We start from the raw sequence: 20721 nt of genomic DNA, 5'->3' as shown, positions 1-20721 counted from the left end.
AACACATCAGTTCTAGTCCATGTGGCGGACAATGTACAGGGGACTCCTGGCCAGCCAGACACTTCCCACTACTTACCTGAGCAGCCGGCATCATCCCCTGAGAGGCCTCCAGGGTGATCCCAACTGCCCCCTGACACGCCGCCTAGTTGGTCCCAACTTGGTTCTGGCCAACCGGGACCACCCTCGCCGACATCCTCTCTCCTGGACGCGCTCCTCCCGGACGCGCCTCTTCCGGACGTACCCCTCGTGGACACTCCTCCTCCACGCACGCCGGTTCCGGAAGCGGGTCCCAATTTTTTGCCGGAATCCGGAAAGGGCCTAGAACTGTCACTTTGGCCTCTCAGCCGATAAAGGACACCGACACAACACATTTAACCACACCAATGAGTCCGCGCAGGGGACCTACCAGGCACATTAGCACGACTCGCAAGTTGGTGGATTGGCACCTGTCTGTCGACAAGAAGGTCCTGGTGATTGGTGATTAACATCAGTCGCCTGCCATCCGTCCGTCTCCAGGACCTTCAGATGGACAGCTACCCAGGGGCCAACTTTCGGCATGCAGAGGCCATCTTGGAAAAAACTAAAATTAGTGTTGAGGTGGAAATGGTTGTTTTATCTTTCGGCATCAATAATAAGGAACTAAACCCTAAGGCCACCACTTTCAAGCAGATCCAAAGGGCCCTCAAGGTGGCCAAAACGGTCTTCCCTAACGCCGAAATTTCCATCCCCCTCATCAATTTCTCGGAAGCCCTGCCCGAGGAACACAAAAACAACCTCCACAAAATAAACACGTACATTCAGAAAAATTACCACTTCATCCCGGCACTCGCAAGTGATGAGTTCGCTACGGGGAGGGACAACCTTCACCGAGGAGACTGCCAAGAACATGCTGAAGCACTGGCTTCAGCATTTAAACTTGGCATCCCCAAAAACCCGACCTGTCGGGGGGAGAAACAAACACAAACAACAACAATACCACAAACAACAACATTGTAAATTTATCTAAACACTTCATACTCACCTCCTCGCAGCGCTCCCTCCTCGACAAAGGCCTCAGTCCCAATTGGGACCACCAGGTCAAATTGGACCTGCAGGAATACCTTCGGAGTGTCAAAATAGCAGTGTTTTATGAAAAACAAGGGTCCCTCGGACCGAGACCTTTCACTCCCAGGTCCGAATGGGAGCCATCACCGGGCCTGCTACATCCGGAGGTCCACATGTTGGTCCTGGCTGATGAGCACCCATCGCTCCTATTGGGTGTCGCCCTTGCGGTCGCACCCAACCTCACGCGGGACGAGACTGAGGCGCTCCGTAGCCTTCAAAACAACAAAAACATAGTTATCAAGCCGGCGGACAAGGGCAGCGCGGTTGTGATTTTGGACAGGTCCCAATACATCTGGGAGGGCAATAAACAACTCAATGACACCACATACTATTCCCCGTTGGCCGCACGCATCTACCTGGACACTATCCCGATGGTAGAAAAAATCGTTAATTTATTAAATAAAAGATTTATCAACCACAAACAACATACTTACCTCCTGGGGGAATCGGATCCCCGTCCTCGTAGATTCTATCTGCTCCCCAAGATCCACAAAGAGCCACACAAGTGGAGCCAGCCCCATTTAATACCTCCGGGCAGGCCCATTGTGTCCGACTGGGGGAGCGAAACCTATAGGACGGCGGAATACATAGACTATTATTTAACCCCTCTCTCCATTAAACATCCTAGTTACCTTAAAGACACCTACGATTTCATAGACAAAATAAAAACAGTCATTCCCCAGGATTCGATTTTCTTTACCATTGATATTGATAGTTTGTACACTAACAGACATATACCAGGGCATCCAAGCCGTTAAGAATATTTTTTATAAATACCGGGATGTTAGCAGGCCAGAGAAGGAACTCCTGCAACTCCTCGAGATCAATCTCAAAAGGAACGATTTTGAGTTTAACGGCAAGTTTTATTTGCAAATCAAGGGCACGGCCATGGGGAAGAAATTTGCCCCAGCGTATGCAAATATCTTCATGGCAGAGTGGGAGACCTCTGCCCTGGCTTCCTGCCCAATCCAGCCCCTATACTACTTCCGATATCTTGATGATATCTGGGGGGTGTGGTCTCACTCCATGGAGGAATTCCAGGTGTTCCTCCACACCCATAACCCTAGCATTACCGTTAAGTCCACCACCAGTCCCACGCCGGTAGATTTCCTGGACACCACCACCTTCGAAGGTCCGGATTTCGCCTCCACACATCACCTGGACATAAAAGTGTTTTATAAACAGACCGACACCCATGCCCTCCTCCACAAAACCAGCTTCCACCCCCGACACACCTATGCGGGGTTGGTTAAGTCCCAACTCCTGAGGTTCCCCCGGATCTGCACCAGGCGGGAGGACTTTGTGAGGGCTGTGGGAGTCATGTTCGCTGCCCTGAGGAGGAGGGGATACTCGAGGACCTTCCTCAGGGAGCAATACAGGTGCTTCGTGGAACCAAAAGGAACCTGCCCCTGGCGAGTCCATGATCCCCCTCATTACAACCTATTCACCTGCAGCGGTGCAGATTGCCAGCAGAGTGAAAGAGAATTTTAGGACGTTTGTGGAGAAGAGCGGCAGACTACAAAAATATTACTTTGTGTCAGCGTACCGGAAGAACCCCAGCCTAGGCGACTTGCTGATCAGGGCTCGGCTGCCCTCTCTCAGAGAGCCGCCCCCGACCCGGAGCAGCGCTCCCTTGCGGCACATCCCGTGGCTGCTCAACCGCCAGAACGGCAGAGTCTTCCGGCCGTTGCGCAGAGGCGACATACACACAAAAAATTGTGTCTATGTCATCCAATGCCAGCGATACCTATATGTTGGTGAAACGGGAAACTCCATCGCCACCCGTTTTCACCAACATAAACACAATATCGTCCGGCAGAAGAACACCACCACCTACCTCGTGCAGCATTTCATCCGGCACGGGTGCGCTTCTGTCCGGGCGTGCGTGGTGCACACAGACTCCAAATGGAGCGTAGGCCAACGGCGGCACGCCGAACGCCTCTGGATAACCAAGCTGGGTACCAGACATCCGGGGGGCCTAAATGAGGCGTGAGTGCCAGCCCGCTCGGCCATAGACGGACCGTGCACACCCTTCTTATTTTCTTTTTCTACTCTTTTATCGCCCTTCCCCAACCCCTTATCCTAATCCTAACCGACTCTCTTTTTCATACCTAAACCTACCGTCTCTCTTTTCTTTATACCTAAAACCTACCCGTCTCTCTTTCTCTTTAAATCTAACCCTAACTCCTAACCCCAACCCCAAACCTAACCCGAAGAAGCCTCTCCCTGGTCAATCTATGATCCCTCTTATAACCACCTTCTCACCTGCGGCGGTACAGGTTGCCAGAAGGGTTAAAGAGAACTTCAAGACATTTGTCTAGAAGAATGGTAGACCTAAAGACCACTACCTGGTATCTGCGTACTGCAAAAATCCCAGCCTAGGTGATCTGCTGGTCAGAGCTCGGGTTCCCTCACTGAGAGAGCCGCCCCTGGCTTGCAGCAGCGCTCCCTTGCGGCACATCCCGTGGCTAATTAACCGCCACAGCGGGAAGGTGTTCCGGCCGCTGTGCAGAGGTGACGGGCACACCAGAAATTGTGTATATGTCATCCTCTGCCAGCGATGCCAGACCACGGGCAACACCATCGCCACCCATTTTCACCAGCATAAGCATAATATCGTCCGGCAGAAGAACACCACCACCCACCTTGTGCAGCACTTCATCCGGCACGGGTGGGCTTCTGTCCGGACGTGTGTGGTCCAGAGCAACTCCAAATGGAGTGTCGCCCAACGGAGGCGGGCGGAACGCCTCTGGATAGCAAAACTGGGGACTAGACATGCGGGGGGCCTCAATGAGGCGTAAGTGCGAGCCCGCTGGGCCATAGACGGACCGTGCACACCCTTCTTATTTTCTTTTTTTTTCCCCCCACTCTTTTATTGCCCTTCCCCAACCCCTTACCCAAACAAACTCTCCTTATTCACTCCTAAAACCTACCCGTCTCTCTTTTCTTTATACCTAAAACCTACCCGTCTCTCCTTCTCTTTAAACCTAACCCTAACTCCTAACCCTAACCCCAACCCCAACCCCAACCCTTACCCTATTCCGACACACGCCGCCATTTTGATGACGCACAACATGAGCAACTCCACACCGCCCCCGAGCGAAACTTTTGGAGAAGTGCACGTCCAGCTCATCAAAATAGACAATTTGTGCCTCCACAATATTATTATGACCAGGAATATTATGGAAATAGATGGCCACAAAGGCGTCCCCGCAATCCTCCCAAACCTAAAAATAAAAACAAAAAGAAACCTAAGAGGCGCCAAGACGCTCCTAGGGAAAAGATGCCCCCTCAGAAGACCAACACCAGCATTGAACTTGATCCTAAAGCTCAATGTTTTTACAACATCATAAAAGTGACTCACCATTCCAACAATGTCACTAAAGAGGAGATCCCACGGTCCATTGCCAACATGGAGCTGACACTCGCAGCTATGATTAGACCAGCTGTCAACAACCCAGACACGCAGGCTCTCATCGTGGAGAACGCCAAAAGGTGGGCATCTACAACTGTCCGAATCCTCAGAGACCATTACAACAAAATTCTGGAACTTGAATTGGACAAATTAAAAGACTTTATTAGTCAAAATTGGAGAGCCGCCTTCCATACGGCCTCCACATCGGCCAAAAAACATTTGGGGCGCAGACTTTTGGAGGATACTATCCGGCTGGCCGAGGCTCAGATCATCTCGGCCTTCACCGACTTCCATGAGGTGGGGCTTCCTGCCCAACCTCTGCCGCCACCACCACAACAGCCCGCCGTCTTGTTATCAGCGTCCACCAACACGGACCCCGTCGGCCGGGACCGGGCCCCTCATGTGGCACCGACAGGAAATCCTCCTGCAGGAGGTGGTCACCCGGGTCTCGGTGGCCACCAGCACCGACACCACCCGCCCAGATTGGTCTCCTGTGGCACAACGGGAAGCGGGCCCTCCAACACAGGTGACCCCTATCAGCTTCCCCCGCCTGTCACCCGCTCCTGCAGTTGTTCAACTATCCAAGGAGCAGAGAGTGGCACGACACATCGCTCCGTGCAGCAGACCTGCGGACGACACCATCCAGGAGGACCCGCTCAGCCAGCCTCCCCCTGCACGCCGCACACCGCCCCCGCCGAGGACTCCTCCTAGACAGGACACTGTGGTGACCGTGCACAGAGAGGATCAACGACAGGATACCCCTAGCTGGACCGAGGACGTCTTAAACTCACCACAGGAGTCCACCACATCCCTTGAGGCCCTCCTCATCGACCTCCAGGATGAGGAACAGACACGTGTCTCACAGCCCCTGCTTCTGCCCTCATCAAGTCCGGCCACGCCCCCCCGCTGGTCCCAGGTCACCTGGTACACGGATGGGGACACATCACCATACCAGGAAGTACAGCAGCAGTCACCACGGGAGTCCACTTCTGCTGGGGCCCCGCTGGTGGACTACCCAGACTCACCTTCACAGGAGGAGGAGTCGCCCAGACAACGTCATCCAACTCCGCCCTCTCCTCCTCCTCCCCCCCCCCCCCCCCTCCCCCTCCCACGCCTGCTGATTGGTCCCGTCTCTTCACCGGACTACCAAAAAAGGTCACAGGTCAGGGGCCTTCGGTCCCAGGTACTCCAACTGTTGCATCTATGTCAGATGGTGTTCCACAGGGAGAGGTTAGTAACCGCACACATTCTTTTAAACCCACTAGACACGCTAACACTATCAGAAAGATGGTGGATTGGGGTCTGTCGGTCAACAAGAGGATCTTGGTGATCGGCGACTCCAATCTCGCCCATCTGCCACCTTTTGACACACCAGACCTCCAAATCGGTAGCTATCCGGGGGCCAATTCCCGCCACGCGGAGGCCATCCTGCTTAAGGCTAAAGTTGCCGTCCAGGTTGATGTGTTGGTGCTTGCGTTTGGGATCAATAATCGTGAGCAAAAAGTTAAGGAGACTACTATTAAGCAGCTCCAAGGTGCACTCAGGGCAGCCGCGGCTAGATTGCCACATGCCCGAGTCATAATCCCCCTGGTGAATTATTCAGCATTATTGCACGTTGATCACAAAAAGAACCTCGAGCAGCTGAATAAGTACATCTGGAACAATCTTGCTCACATCCCGGCCCTCGACAGCCGGGAGTTTGATACCCAAGGGGACCTCATCCATTGGACTGAGGACACGGCTAAGCGTATGCTTCAGCATTGGCTTCGTCATTTAAACTTAAGGTCCCCATAATCCCGACCGCTCGGGGGGGTAATAAGAACGTAGTGAATTTGGCCCAAAACTTTACGCCCACCCCCTCACAGGTCTCCCTCCTTAACAAGGGCCTCAATTTCATCCCTTCTACTAACATCAGTGGTGACTGGCATCATCAAATTAAACTTGACCTCCAGCACTACCATAGACGTGTCAAACTTGCAGTGTACTATGAGAAACAGGACACTCTCAAGCCCAGACCTTTTACAGCCCGCTCCGACTGGGAGCCCTCACCTGGACTTTTGCCTCTGGAGTTCCAGGCTCTGGTCCAGGCTGATGAGCGTCCATTGCTCGGTTCGGGCTGCGCACCTGCGGTCTCCTGCAATTTGACACGTGATGAAGTTGAAGCCCTTGATAGTCTGAAAAACAACAAACATATTGTGATCAAACCAGCGGATAAGGGGAGTGCTGTTGTCATTTTTGACAGATCACAATATATATGGGAGGGCTCTTGACAGTTGAGTGACACCACTTACTATTCACCACTGTCAGAACCAATTTATCCCCATACCATCCCCATGGTAGAAAAGATTGTTCAGAATCTTCTACTCAAAAAGTTTATTAATGCTAAACAACAACAGTATCTCCTGGGGGAACTGGATCCACGCCCCCGCAGATTTTACATGCTCCCTAAAATCCACAAGGAGCCAGGCAAGTGGAGCAAGCCCCACGAGATCCCTCCGGGCCGGCCCATTGTGTCTGACAGCGGGAGCGAAACGTACAGAACGGCAGAGTTCATCGATCACTATTTAACGCCACTCTCCGTTCTCCACAACAGCTACCTCAGGGATACTTATGATTTTATAGACAAAATTAAGAGTGTGCACATTCCCCCAGATTCAATCTTGTTTACTATTGACATTGACAGCCTGTATACGAACATAGATATTGATGAGGGTATTCAGGCTGTCAAAAACATCTTTTACAAGTACCGGGACGTCAGCAGGCCTGAAAAGGAGCTCCTGCAGCTCCTTGACATTAATTTGAGGAGAAACGATTTTGAGTTCGATGGTCGTTTCTACCTCCAAATTAAGGGCACTGCTATGGGCAAGAAATTTGCTCCGGCGTATGCCAATATATTTATGGCAGAGTGGGAGGCCTCTGCCTTGGCTATCTGCCCAAAACGTCTGCTCCACTATTTTCGGTACCTTGATGACATCTGGGGCGTCTGGACACACTCTAGGGAGGAGTTTGACGTGTTTTTGAACACGCTCAATACTCATAACAAAAACATTACCATTAAGTCGACCATGAGTGACACATCCGTCGACTTTTTGGACACCACAACATTCAAGGGTCCTGACTTTTTAAACAGTCACAATTTGGACATTAGGGTGTTCTTCAAAGAGACCGACACCCATGCTCTACTTTATAAAAGCAGCTTCGACCCCAAGCACACGTTTGCTGGGTTGGTGAAATCCCAACTTTTAAGGTTTCATCGGATTTGCACCAGGCGGGAGGACTTCCTGGTGGCCTCGAGGACTCTCTGTGCTGCTCTGAAGGGGAGGGGCTATTCCAGGTCCTTCCTCAGACGACAGTTGAGGGTCTTCTTGGATCCGGGGAGACCTCCCCCTGGGACAAGCATGATCCCTTTTATCACCACCTACTCTCCCTCGGCCATTCGGATCGCCAGGAATGTCACAGACAATTTCCGCACTTTTGTGGAGAGTAGTGGGAGGCTGCCTGAGCATTATGTGGTGCCGGCTTATCGCAAGAACCCTAACTTGAGTGATATGCTGGTGAGGGCCAGGGTCAGCTCATTGAGACCCGCCCTCCGCTCGGAGGGACGGCCTTGTCCGCCACTCACAGTGGTTGGTGAACCAACCACTGTGCCGTGGCGGCCGTCACACTAAAAATAGTGTGTACGTCATTAAATGTCAACGATGTGGCGAGATGTATGTGGGCGAGACGGGCAATACCTTGGCTGGGAGATTCGCCCAACATAAGCACAACATCGTTCGACACAAAAACACCGACACTCACCTGGTTCGGCATTTTATCTTACATGGATGGTCCTCTGTCCGAGTAACGGTCGTGCAGATGGATCCTAGATGGAGCCTCGCCCAACGCCAGAGGGAAGAACTCCTCTGGATCAACAGACTGTGCACCAGATATTCGGGTGGCCTAAATGAGGTATGAGTTTGAGACCGTTGGATTGTGATGGACAGTGCACATACCCCTTTCAATTCCCTTCTTTATTTTTTTCTACCCCCACCCATCTCTTTTTTCTATTCCTAAAACCTACCCACAAACCTAACCCTAAACCCTAACCCAAGATTCATAAGGAGCCACACAAGTGGAGACGACCCCATTAAATACCCCCTGACAGGCCCATTGTGTCCGACTGCGGCAGTGAAACCTATAGGACGGCAGAATATATAGATTATTATTTGACCCCACTTTCAATTAGGCATAACAGTCACCCCAAAGACACATACGATTTTATCGATAAAATTAAAAACAGTCATTCCCCAGGAGTCCATTTTATTTACAATTGACATTGATAGTCTATACACCAACATTGATATTGACGAGGGCATCCAAGCCGTCAATTTTTTTTTTACAAATTCCGAGATGTTAGTAGACCAGACAAGGAACTCCTGCAACTTCTTGATATTAACCTTAGGATGACTTTGAGTTCAATGGGAAGTTTTATCTACAAATTAAGGGGACGGCCATGGGGAAGAAATTCGCCCCAGCGTATGCTAATATTTTTATGGCAGAATGGGAGACATCTGCCCTCACTGCCTGCCCAATACAGCCCTTACACTATTATCGCTATTTGGGGTGTGTGAACCCACTCCATGGAGGATTTCGAGGTGTTCCTCCATACCCTCAACACCCACAACCCCAGTATTACCATTAAGTCCACCACCAGCCCTACGTCGGTGGATTTTCTGGACACTACCACTTTTAAAAGGCCCCGACTTCGCCTCCACACACCACCTGGACAGAGTTTTTTTTTAAACAGACGGAAACCCATGCCCTTCTACACAAGACTAGCTTCCACCCCCGACACACCTATGCGGGGTTGGTCAAGTCGCAACTCTTGCGATTCAACCGGATCTGCACCAGGCGGGATGACTGTGGCGGCCATGGGAGTCCTGTTCGCTGCCCTGAGGAGGGGGGGATACTCGAGGTCCTTCCTCAGGGAACAGTGCAGGTGCTTCCTGGACCCAAAGAAGCCTCCCCCTGGCAAGTCTATGATCCCCCTTATAACCACCTTTTCACCTGCGGCGGTACAGGTGGCAAGAAGGGTTAAATACAATTTTAGGGACTTTGTGGAAAAAAGTGGCAGACTCACAGAACACTACCTGGTGTCAGCCTTCCGAAAAAACCCCAGTCTGGATGATTTGCTGGTCAGGGCCCGGGTTTGTTCCCCCGGAGATCCACCTCCAACGAGGAGCAGCGCTCCCTTGCGGCACATCCCCTGGCTGGTCAACCGCCAGAACGGCAAGGTCTTCCGGACGCTGTGCAGAGGTGACGCACACACCAAGAACTGTGTCTATGTCATCCTCTGCCAGCGATGCCAGATGTTATATGTTGGGGAAACGGGCAATACGATCGCCACTCGTTTCTACCAACACATATATAACATCACCCGGCAGAAAAACACCACCACCCACCTAGTGCGACATTTTATCCAGCACGGGTGGACTTCTGTGCGGGCGTGTGTGGTGCAGACAGACTCCCGTTGGAGTGTCAGCCAACGGAGGTGGGCCGAACGCCAGTGGATTGCGAAATTGGGGACCGAGCATCCGGGGGGCCTCAATGAGGCGTGAGTGCGAGCCCGCTGGACCACAGACGGACCGTGCACACCCTTCTTATTTTCTTTTTTTCTACTCTTTTATCGCCCTTCCCCCACCCCTTATCCTAACCCTAACCGACTCTTTTTCTTTACGCCTAAACCTACCTGTCTCTCTCTTTTTTCATTTATACCTAAAACCTACCCGTCTCTCTTCTTTCAATCTAACCCTAACCCAAACTGGCCAGTGCCTCCAGTCCTTACCAGACTCTGGCTCTACCTCTCGAGGCCTCCGTCACCTTCCACTGTGTACAATACACAGAAAAACAACACATAACCCTATTCACCTTAGGAAGGGATGGCATATTTACATATATATAATACACATATATATGTATATTTACACACACGGATCTATATATACATTCATATATATCCCATAACCCTATTATACTTACCTCATTATGGTATCACACATATATATATATATATATATATATATATATATATACACACACACACACAGATATGTACACATATATACTCACAACAATCCAAACAATTCATTATACTCACCTGAGAGGGTATTATCATGGTGTGACAATACACACACACACACACATACATACTATATATATATATACTTAGATTATACATCCACAACTATATAATAATTCATTTATACTCACCTAGGATGGGGTGACATACATATTATATTATGAACACTGCAACCAATTCATCATACTCACCTTAGGAAGGGATGACATCATACATCCACATATATATACTTATACCTGTACAGCCTGCTATAAAAAGGGTGACAACAATGTACATCCCCTTCTTCCTTCCTCTCTGTCCAACATTGAAACCCTGGGACACAAGACAGAGTTGTTTTGTATTGTTCATCATTGTATATATTTACTATGTCTATATGTGATATTATATAATTCATATCATATTATATGTACAGCATACAATGTATAATGATGTTTGTCATTTCATTTTGCTGTCATTTTATATATATCCTATTGCAATATTATTTCATATGTATATCATATTATATTGCATACTTCCTAGAACGATGTTTATTATTACATGTTTAGTATTCACTGTATATAAGCAGTAATACCTGTGCAATAGCCTCTTGGGATTTTATATGAGCACTGTATTTATTTTCCACTTGCACCTTTATTATGCCTGAAAAGTATTTCTAGGGCCAATTTTTGTGCATTACGGTGACTCCACCCTTTCATTTGAATGTTTATGGCTATTGGCACACATTTGCCGCATCAATTAAGCTTTGTATCGTCCAATCAGATTTTTGATGCATTATCTTCACTTGCTACGAGTTTCGCCTGAAGAAGGTCTATGACCGAAACGTTGCTACTTCAAACTCGTAAATATTTCTCTTTTTTTACTGTTTATTCTTACATCGTTCTATATTTCTAGTTTTGTATATTGTTTATTTGCCTGCAGAGTTCAGTTTTTCTGTTCCGACTTGTTTTGGTAAATAAACCGTTCTATTTTATTATAATTCCTCTACAGTGGTATTATTAATTTGCGTGAAAAACTGCATATTTTTGGCAAAATAAGTCATTTTTTCAACTTCACGCACCAACTGAAGACCGGAAGTGCTCCCGCCCCTTAGTATCCGGATCTTCCACGTTTTGGCAAATTAAACGGTTGAATACCACTAAAAACTTTTTTTCAAAAAGCGAACATACCTTTTGTTTGCTGACTCGTGCTACCGCGACACATTCCAGCGACAACAGTCCATATTTCGCTCGGAAATGGCGGAGTACGACAACGAGGGGTGGATTCCAGTGAGATCCCGGAAGCAGCGCCTCCAACACCGGCAAAACATGTCCGGAGATCGACGCAGAAGACCGGAATACCGTTCTTTTGAACGCGAGGATTATCGTGAGGATTATTATCCACAAAGACACCAGAGATCCTATGCTGAGGTGGTGCGAGGACGCAGGGATCTTCACTTTGAGAGACCTGGTCCTCGCTCTCAGACATGCCCCCGCCCTCAAACACGCCCCTTCTGGCATGATGGACAGCAGCAACAGCGCAACAGTGCACCTCGCAGGTACTTTTGCGGTAAGACACGCCCCCCTCGCAATAACAGAGACTTTGGCCAGCAAAATTGTTATCCCCAAAATGATTATACGCCTCAGTATTCATCCCCAAGGCATCCCCGCAATCCTCCTCGTCCTAAGAAGGCACGCAAACAGCGTCAGGACCCCCCGAGGAGGAATGCACCTCTAAACAACTCTTCAAAAATGTCATAGAGGACAATTTAATGGCCAAAAGCTGCTACAACATTATCAAAGTCACACATCACTTAAATAATGTTAAAAAAAGACACCTAACCGCAGTCCATCATTAAAATGCGAGAGACATTGGCCACAATGATCCAGCCAGCGGTCTCAAACCCGGACACGGAGTGCGAGATCAGGGGCAACGCTACACAGTGGGCACACCAGACCATCCTCACACTTAGACAACACTACAGAAAAACACTGGAATTGGAATTAACAAAATTGACTGCTTTTATTGAGGAAGACTGGAGACCCGCGTTCCACCTGGCCAAAGAGTGGACAAGGAAGCACTTGGGACGCAGATTGTTAGGGGACACTCTCCAGGAGGCCGAGGCACTCGTCATTAGTGCCTTCGAACACCTGCTTCTCAACACCGATATGGTGCCCCTCACCCGTCCCTCACCACTCCATCCCACCACTCGGACATCGGTGGCCACAGCCACGGACCCTGTCGGCTCCGACAGGACCCCTGCTGCGACACGAGCTCCACGCAGTCCTCCAGCACTGACGGTGACCTACGTGTCGACCGCCACCAGCACCGACGGTGACCTACGTGTCGACCGCCACCAGCACCGACGGTGACCTACGTGTCGACCGCCACCAGCACCGACGGTGACCTACGTGTCGACCGCCACCAGCACCGACGGTGACCTACGTGTCCACCGCCACCAGCACCGACGGTGACCTACGTGTCCACCGCCACCAGCACCGACGGTGACCTACGTGTCCACCGCCACCAGCACCGACGGTGACCTACGTGTCCACCGCCACCAGCACCGACGGTGACCTACGTGTCCACCGCCACCAGCACCGACGGTGACCTACGTGTCCACCGCCACCAGCACAGACGGTGACCTACGTGTCCACCGCCACCAGCACCGACGGTGACCTACGTGTCCACCGCCACCAGCACCGACGGTGACCTACGTGTCCACCGCCACCAGCACCGACGGTGACCTACGTGTCCACCGCCACCAGCACCGACGGTGACCTACGTGTCCACCGCCACCAGCACCGACGGTGACCTACGTGTCCACCGCCACCAGCACCGACGGTGACCTACGTGTCCACCGCCACCAGCACCGACTGTGACCTACGTGTCCACCGCCACCAGCACCGACGGTGACCTACGTGTCCACCGCCACCAGCACCGACGGTGACCTACGTGTCCACCGCCACCAGCACCGACGGTGACCTACGTGTCCACCGCCACCAGCACCGACGGTGACCTACGTGTCCACCGCCACCAGCACCGACTGTGACCTACGTGTCCACCGCCACCAGCACCGACGCCATTGGCCCGGATTGGTCTCCTCAGCCGGATCCACCAGCAGACCCTCCAGTTCGGGTGGCCCCGATTTTCCTTCCCTGCTGGCTGCCCCCTCCTGCAGCCACACCACCTCCCATGGAGCAGAGGAGGACACCGCGCCGCACTCCATGCATCGCACCTGTCGACGACGCCATTCAGGAGTACCCCACCACCCAGCCTTCTCCACGCCGCAGGACCCCTCCTCAGAGACCACCTGCAAGACAGGATTCAACCATCATGGTCCACAGGGCGGACCACGCGACACAGGACACCTCCGTGCAAACAGAGGACGACGAGAACTCACCACCAAGGTCCGCAGTCCCCGAGGCCCTTCTCCTCGACCTCCGGGACCAGGAGCAGGACAACCTGGACCCCTCTTCCCTGATATCCCCCCTTAACGTCTCCACGTCCACCGACGAGTCCCAACTCAGCCGGGACATGGAAGACGACACGTCAGAGGGGGAATCTTCGTCACCTAAGCCCACACATTTCGGGGCACCACTTGTGGATTACCCAAACTCACCTCTGCAGGAACAAGACAGTGGAGAGATGGTTGTCACTTCTCCCTCCAACCCTCCTTGCTCACCTCCAGACTGGGTCCCCACTTTTGGCAACAAGACACGCAGGTAATATCTGTCCCAGGTACTTCACCACACCTACCCCATACACTTAGGGAACCATTAGTTACAGATTCACCACCACTGCTCAACACACCTAGGGAACCCTCGGTTCCAGACACACCTCACTTACCTGATAGGGTACCTTCTGTACCAGACACTCCACCACACCTGTCTGACACAGAAGAGGAAGAAGCACAGGAAGTTTTCAGACACGCAAACACCAACAGGAAAATGCTCGATTGGAGATTGCTGGCCACCAGAAGAATTTTGGTGATCAGCGACTCCAATTTGAGTCACATACCCCCCTTCACTGTGCCTGACCTTCAGATCGACAGTTACCCGGGGGCAAATTTTCGCCACGCGGAAGCCATCCTGGCCAAGACCAGAGCCACGGTACAGGTTGACGTATTAGTCCTAGCCTTCGGTATCAATAACCGTGAGCAGAAGGTTAAGGAGACCACCCTTAAACAGCTCCAAGGGGCACTCCGGGCAGCCAGGAAAACCTTCCCACATGCCCGATTGCTTATCCCCCTGATTAACTTTTCAGCTTCTCTGCCCGTTGAGCAACAAAATAACCTCGAGATGCTGAATGAGTAGATCAGGAACCATTACGCTCACATCCAAGCCCTTGACAGCCAGGAATTTGATACCCGTGGTGACCTGATCCATTGGACTCGGGACACAGCCGTGCGTATGTTGGAGCACTGGCTTGAATGTTTAAACTAGGCACCCCCAAAATCCCGAAAAATCGGGGGGGTAATAAGAACGTGATAAATTTGGCCCGTAGTTTCACGCCAACCCCCTCACAGGTTTCCCTGCTCAACAAGGGCCTCAACTTTATCCCTTCGTCCAATCTGAGTAGTGACTGGCACCACCAGTTGAGATTCGACCTCCAGCACTACCACAGACGTGTCAAATTAGCACTATACTATGAGAAACAAGACCATCTTAAACCCAGACCCTTTACAGCCCGCTCCCACTGGGAGCCCTCACCTGGACTTTTGCCTCCGGAGTTCCAGGCCTTGGTCCAGGCTGACGGGCTCACATTGCTCGGTTCGGGCTGTGCGCCTGCGGTTTTCCACAACTTGACACGCGAAGAGGTTGAGGCCCTTGATAGTCTAAAATGCAATAAGCATATTGTGATCAAGCCTGCCGACAAAGGCAGTGCTGTTGTCATTTTTGACAGATCACAATACATATGGGAGGGCTCTCGGCAGTTGAGTGACACTACATATTATAAACCGCTGCCTGAACCTATTTACCCACAAACTATCCCCATGGTAGAAAAGATTATTCGTAATCTGCTACTCAAAAAGTTTATCAATTTGAAACAACAAAAGTACCTCCTTGGTGAGCCGGATCCCCGCCCCCACAGATTTTACATGCTCCCTAAGATCCACAAGGAGCCAGAGTGATGGAGCAAGCCCCATGAGATTCCACCGGGCCGCCCCATTGTATCTGACTGCGGGAGCGAGACGTATAGAACGGCAGAGTACATCGACCATTATTTAACGCCACTCTCCCTTCTACACGGCAGCTACATCAAGGACACTTACCATTTCATTGATAAAATCAAAAATGTGCACATTCCCCCAGATGCCATCTTATTTACGATTGATATTGACAGCCTGTATACCAACATTGATATCGAGGAGGGTATCCGGGCTGTCAAAAATGTCTTCCACAGGTATCGTGACGTCAGCAGGCCTGAGAAGGAGCTCTTGGAGCTCCTTGATATTAATTTGAGGAGAAACGATTTTGAGTTCGATGGTCGTTTCTACCTCCAAATTAAGGGCACTGCTATGGGCAAGAAATTTGCACCTGCGTATGCCAACATTTTTATGGCAGAGTGGGAGACATCTGCTTTGGCCTCTTGCCCAAAACGTCCCGAACATTATTTTCGGTACCTGGATGACATCTGGGGCGTTTGGACTCACTCTAGGGAGGAGTTCAGCGTGTTTTTAAACACGCTCAACACGCACAATAAAAATATCCCCATTAAGTCGACCACGAGTAACACATCCGTCGACTTTTTGGACACCACGACATTCAAGGGTCCGAATTTTGCCAAAACGCAACTTTTGGACATAAGTGTTCTTCAAGGAGACGGACACCCATGCGCTCCTCTACAAAAGCAGCTTCCACCCCAAGCACACCTTTGCGGGGCTGGTGAAATCCCAATTTCAGGAGTTTCATCGGATTTGTACTAGGCAGGAGGATTTCCTGGTGGCCTCGAAGGCCCTCTTTACTGCTCTGAAGGGGAGGGGCTATTCTAGGTCCTTCCTCAGACGACAGTTGAGGGTCTTCCTGGACCCGAAGGGACCTCCCCCTGGTACTGACATGATTCCTTTTATCACCACCTACTCTCCTTAGGCTGTCAAAGTCGTGAGAAAAGTAAAAAACAAGTATCGTACCTTCTCGGAGAGTAGCGGGAGGCTGCTGGGGCACTATGTGGTACCAGCCTACCGGAAGAACCCCAACTTGAATGATATGTTGGTCAGGGCCAGGGTCAGCTCATTGGGGGACCCACCCTCCAACCGGAGGGACGCCCTTGTCCGCCACTCACCATGGTTTGTGAACCCCCAGAACCGCCAGGTTTTCCAGCCGTTGTGTCGTACACCCAAAATGGTGTATATGTAATCCGGTGTCAACGATGTGGCGATATGTTCTTCAATGAGACGGACACCCATGCGCTCCTCTACAAAAGCAGCTTCCACCCCAAGCACACATTTGCGGGGCTGGTGAAATCCCAACTTGAGGAGGTTTCATCGGATTTGTACTAGGCAGGAGGATTTCCTGGTGGCCTCGAAGGCCCTCTTTACTGCTCTGAAGGGGAGGGGCTATTCCAGGTCCCTCCTCAGACAACAGTTGAGGGTCTTCCTGGACCCGAAGGGACCTCCCCCTGGTACTGACATGATTCCTTTTATCACCACCTACTCTCCTTCGGCTGTCAGAGTCGTGAGAAAAGTAAAAACCAAGTTCCGTACCTTCTCGAGGAGTAGCGGGAGGCTGCTGGGGCACTATGTGGTACCGGCCTACCGGAAGAACCGCAACTTGAATGATATGTTGGTCAGGGCCAGGGTCAGCTCATTGGGGGACCCACCCTCCAACCGGAGGGACGCCCTTGTCCGCCACTCACCATGGTTTGTGAACCCCCAGAACCGCCAGGTTTTCCAGCCATTGTGTCATACACCCAAAATTGTGTATATGTAATCCGGTGTCAACGATGTGGCGATATGTACGTCGGTGAGACGGGCAATACCTTAGCCAGGAGATTCGCCCAACACGGGTGGTCCTCCGTCCGGGCAACTGTCGTTGAGACGAACCCTAGATGGAGCCTCGCCAAACGCCGTAGGGCGGAGCTCATCTGGATCGCTAACTTGGGCACCAGACATCCGGGGGGCCTTAAAGAGTCATGAGAGAGAGCCATTAGGACTGTAGACGGACAGAGCACATTCCCGTTTTTTTTACTTCCCTTTTTATTTTCCTTATATATCCCCCCCCCCCCCCCCCTTCCTTCCTAACCCTATCCATTTTCTTTTTATGGTTCTAACCATAACCCTAACCCCAACCCCAACATATTTTAGATACTACCAAATTTCATAGAGTATTTTATGTCCTTTCTTTCTATTCCAATTCCGAAGGTCTCATTACATGTTATTTTATTCCCCCACCCTGCGGACTTACCCCTAGAATCCGGGAAGATCTTTTAATCACGATTGTTTTGATGGTTCATGTACCGCATGGCTACCACACTAGCGGTCGTAGAATAAACAGGAAGTGACGTCATCTGACATTTCTGGGTCAATCTCCGTTCCATAGGAGAACCCATCATAATAAACACTGCAGTTTATCCTTCGCTTTTTTTTTTACCATTAAACACAAATCATAAAGGCAATTCCACTCAATTTGAATTACATAATCTCAATTTTACTTGCTTTTATTTTTTATTTATTGTCTATTTATCTTTTTATTAAACCCTTGTGATGGAGGTCTATGGATGAAGACATTTTTATTTTTTATGTATTCTTCCCTTTTATATATGTTATTTATTTCAACTCAAGCACTCCCCTCCCCCCAAAAAATTATTTTGGCATGACTTTTTATTTTTTTACAGCATGATGTTTCCAACTAGCCCCAGTTGTATGGGGGATAGCACTTCCTTTTTTCGGCCAGTAGAGGTCCTCCACGTACAAATTCCTGTGGACAACAAACAGCACTTTATATGTATTTCTATTTCATGGTGTGATGTAATATATGCTTGTTTTAACTTTCCCTTTTCTTCATCCATAGACTCATCAATTCCAAGGTCTTTTAGTGAATTTTAACTACCACTGCAGTTGGAAACGCCTATTTTAATGATCTACGGTATGGGGGTGGGATCTGCAAGGATTTTAGATATTTTACATCCCAGGGAAGGGTACATATACATATTTTACTTTTATTTTCCCTCCCTTCACCCCCTGCCCCCCCCTTTCCCCCCCTTCCTCCACACTACCATATTCTCGTTTTCGCACCATATTACATCATTACAATCATAACCATAACTTTTTCTCTCAATTCAACTATACTTCCCTATATGCCTAAACGTAACCACAATTCCTTTTTCATACAAACAATAACTACAGATACCTCACAAACACCCCCCCCCCCCCGTTCTTTTATGGGAGGAGGAGACCACCTGAGCCCCTGCACACCCTCTGAGTGTCGGGAGTATTTTTATTTTTTAACCTTACCTAACCTGCCAGTGCCTGGTGGCTTAGAAATCCCCCCCAGTTGGTTTTAAACTATGTTTTTTTTTTTAATCTGTGTTGGGGTGCGGGCACACCTACTGTGTCTTTAGGAGACAACCTGGATGGATGATTGAAGGGTGGAGAGAAGGTCACAGGTTCAAAATACCCTGTGTGGCCAATAGGAACATGACACCTGGGATTACATGACCACACCCACACACTTTCTCTCCCCTCATCAACTCCCAGTGCACCACACATCCCCTGAGGAAGCCTATTGGCGAAACGTCGGGATTCTCTTTGTTCTTTTACCCAATTTTACTTTTTAAAAAGGGAATAATCTAATTCCCCCTTTTTAGAATTGTATCATGTTTTTACTGCCTTTTGGGTAAACTCGGACCTACAGTGTCTCTCACTACTGGGACCTTCTCACCAACTGGGCTACAACCTTCACAAGGACCCGGAAAAGGAGACTGATTGTGAGTATGGATTAAAAGCAAACAGATCTCAGAACAAGGTACGAACCATACAAAAAGTGTGCACACTGAAGACAAACAATTGTTGGAAGTCATACTCACCTGGTGGATTCCATACTCCAACTTCTCCAGGTTGGACAGAGCTGGGAACTTCTTTGGTATTTGTCAAAAAGGAAAAAGGACCTTTAATACCAGAGGAATACTCCCCAGATATCTTTTAAATCTAAACCCCAGTACCTACTACAACCTGCCCAGTTGGTTGAGAGAACTACAATTCCCCTTTTAGTGTAAGTGTTACATAGAACCCTTCTTTGTGTATCTCCTATACTATTATATTTTATGCAGTATTCATGGTGATCATTCTAATGTTTTATTGTACCCTTCCCTTATTTTATGGTGCTCTTACTGTATAGTTTTTATTTACCTCACACTGTTTTATCTCCGGTCTTTTTTTAGTAGGGGGCTTTGATTGATTGAAACTTTTATTAGTAGATTGCACAGTTCAGTACATATTCCGTACAATTGACCACTAAATGGTAACACCCCAATAAGTTTTTCAACTTGTTTAAGTCGGGGTCCACGTTAATCAATTCATGGTACAAATATATACTATCAACATAATACAGTCATCACACAAGTTAATCATCATAGTATATACATTGAATTATTTACAATCCAGGGGGTGGGATGAGGAACTTTGGTTGATATCAGTACTTCAGTCATCAACACTTGCATCAACAGAGAAATGTGGACATTGAAACAGTGTAGGTGTGACTTAGTAGGATATGTACAGCCAGCAGAGAACATAGTGAGTTCACATAGCATAAGAACAAGTATATACATTAGAAGTACATTCGAGTTGTTTATAATCCGGGGAGATGGGATGTGAATGGAGGAGGGTATTAGTAAAGTGTTGAAGTTGCCTGGAGGTGTTTTAGAGCGCTTTTGAAGGAGGATAGAGATGCACTTTTATACCTGTTGGAAGTGCATTCCACATTGATGTGGCATAGAAAGAGAATGAGTTAAGACCTTTGTTAGATCGGAATCTGGGTTTAACGTGGTTTGTGGAGCTCCCCCTGGTGTTGTGGTTATGGCGGTCATTTACGTTAAGGAAGTAGTTTGACATGTACTTCGGTATCAAGGAGGTGTAGCGGATTTTATAGACTAGGCTCAGTGCAAGTTG

Source organism: Nerophis ophidion, linkage group LG20 (genome assembly GCF_033978795.1).
Source record: "Nerophis ophidion isolate RoL-2023_Sa linkage group LG20, RoL_Noph_v1.0, whole genome shotgun sequence".
Classification (NCBI taxonomy): domain Eukaryota; kingdom Metazoa; phylum Chordata; class Actinopteri; order Syngnathiformes; family Syngnathidae; genus Nerophis; species Nerophis ophidion.
Note: the sequence above shows the minus strand (reverse complement) of the source record.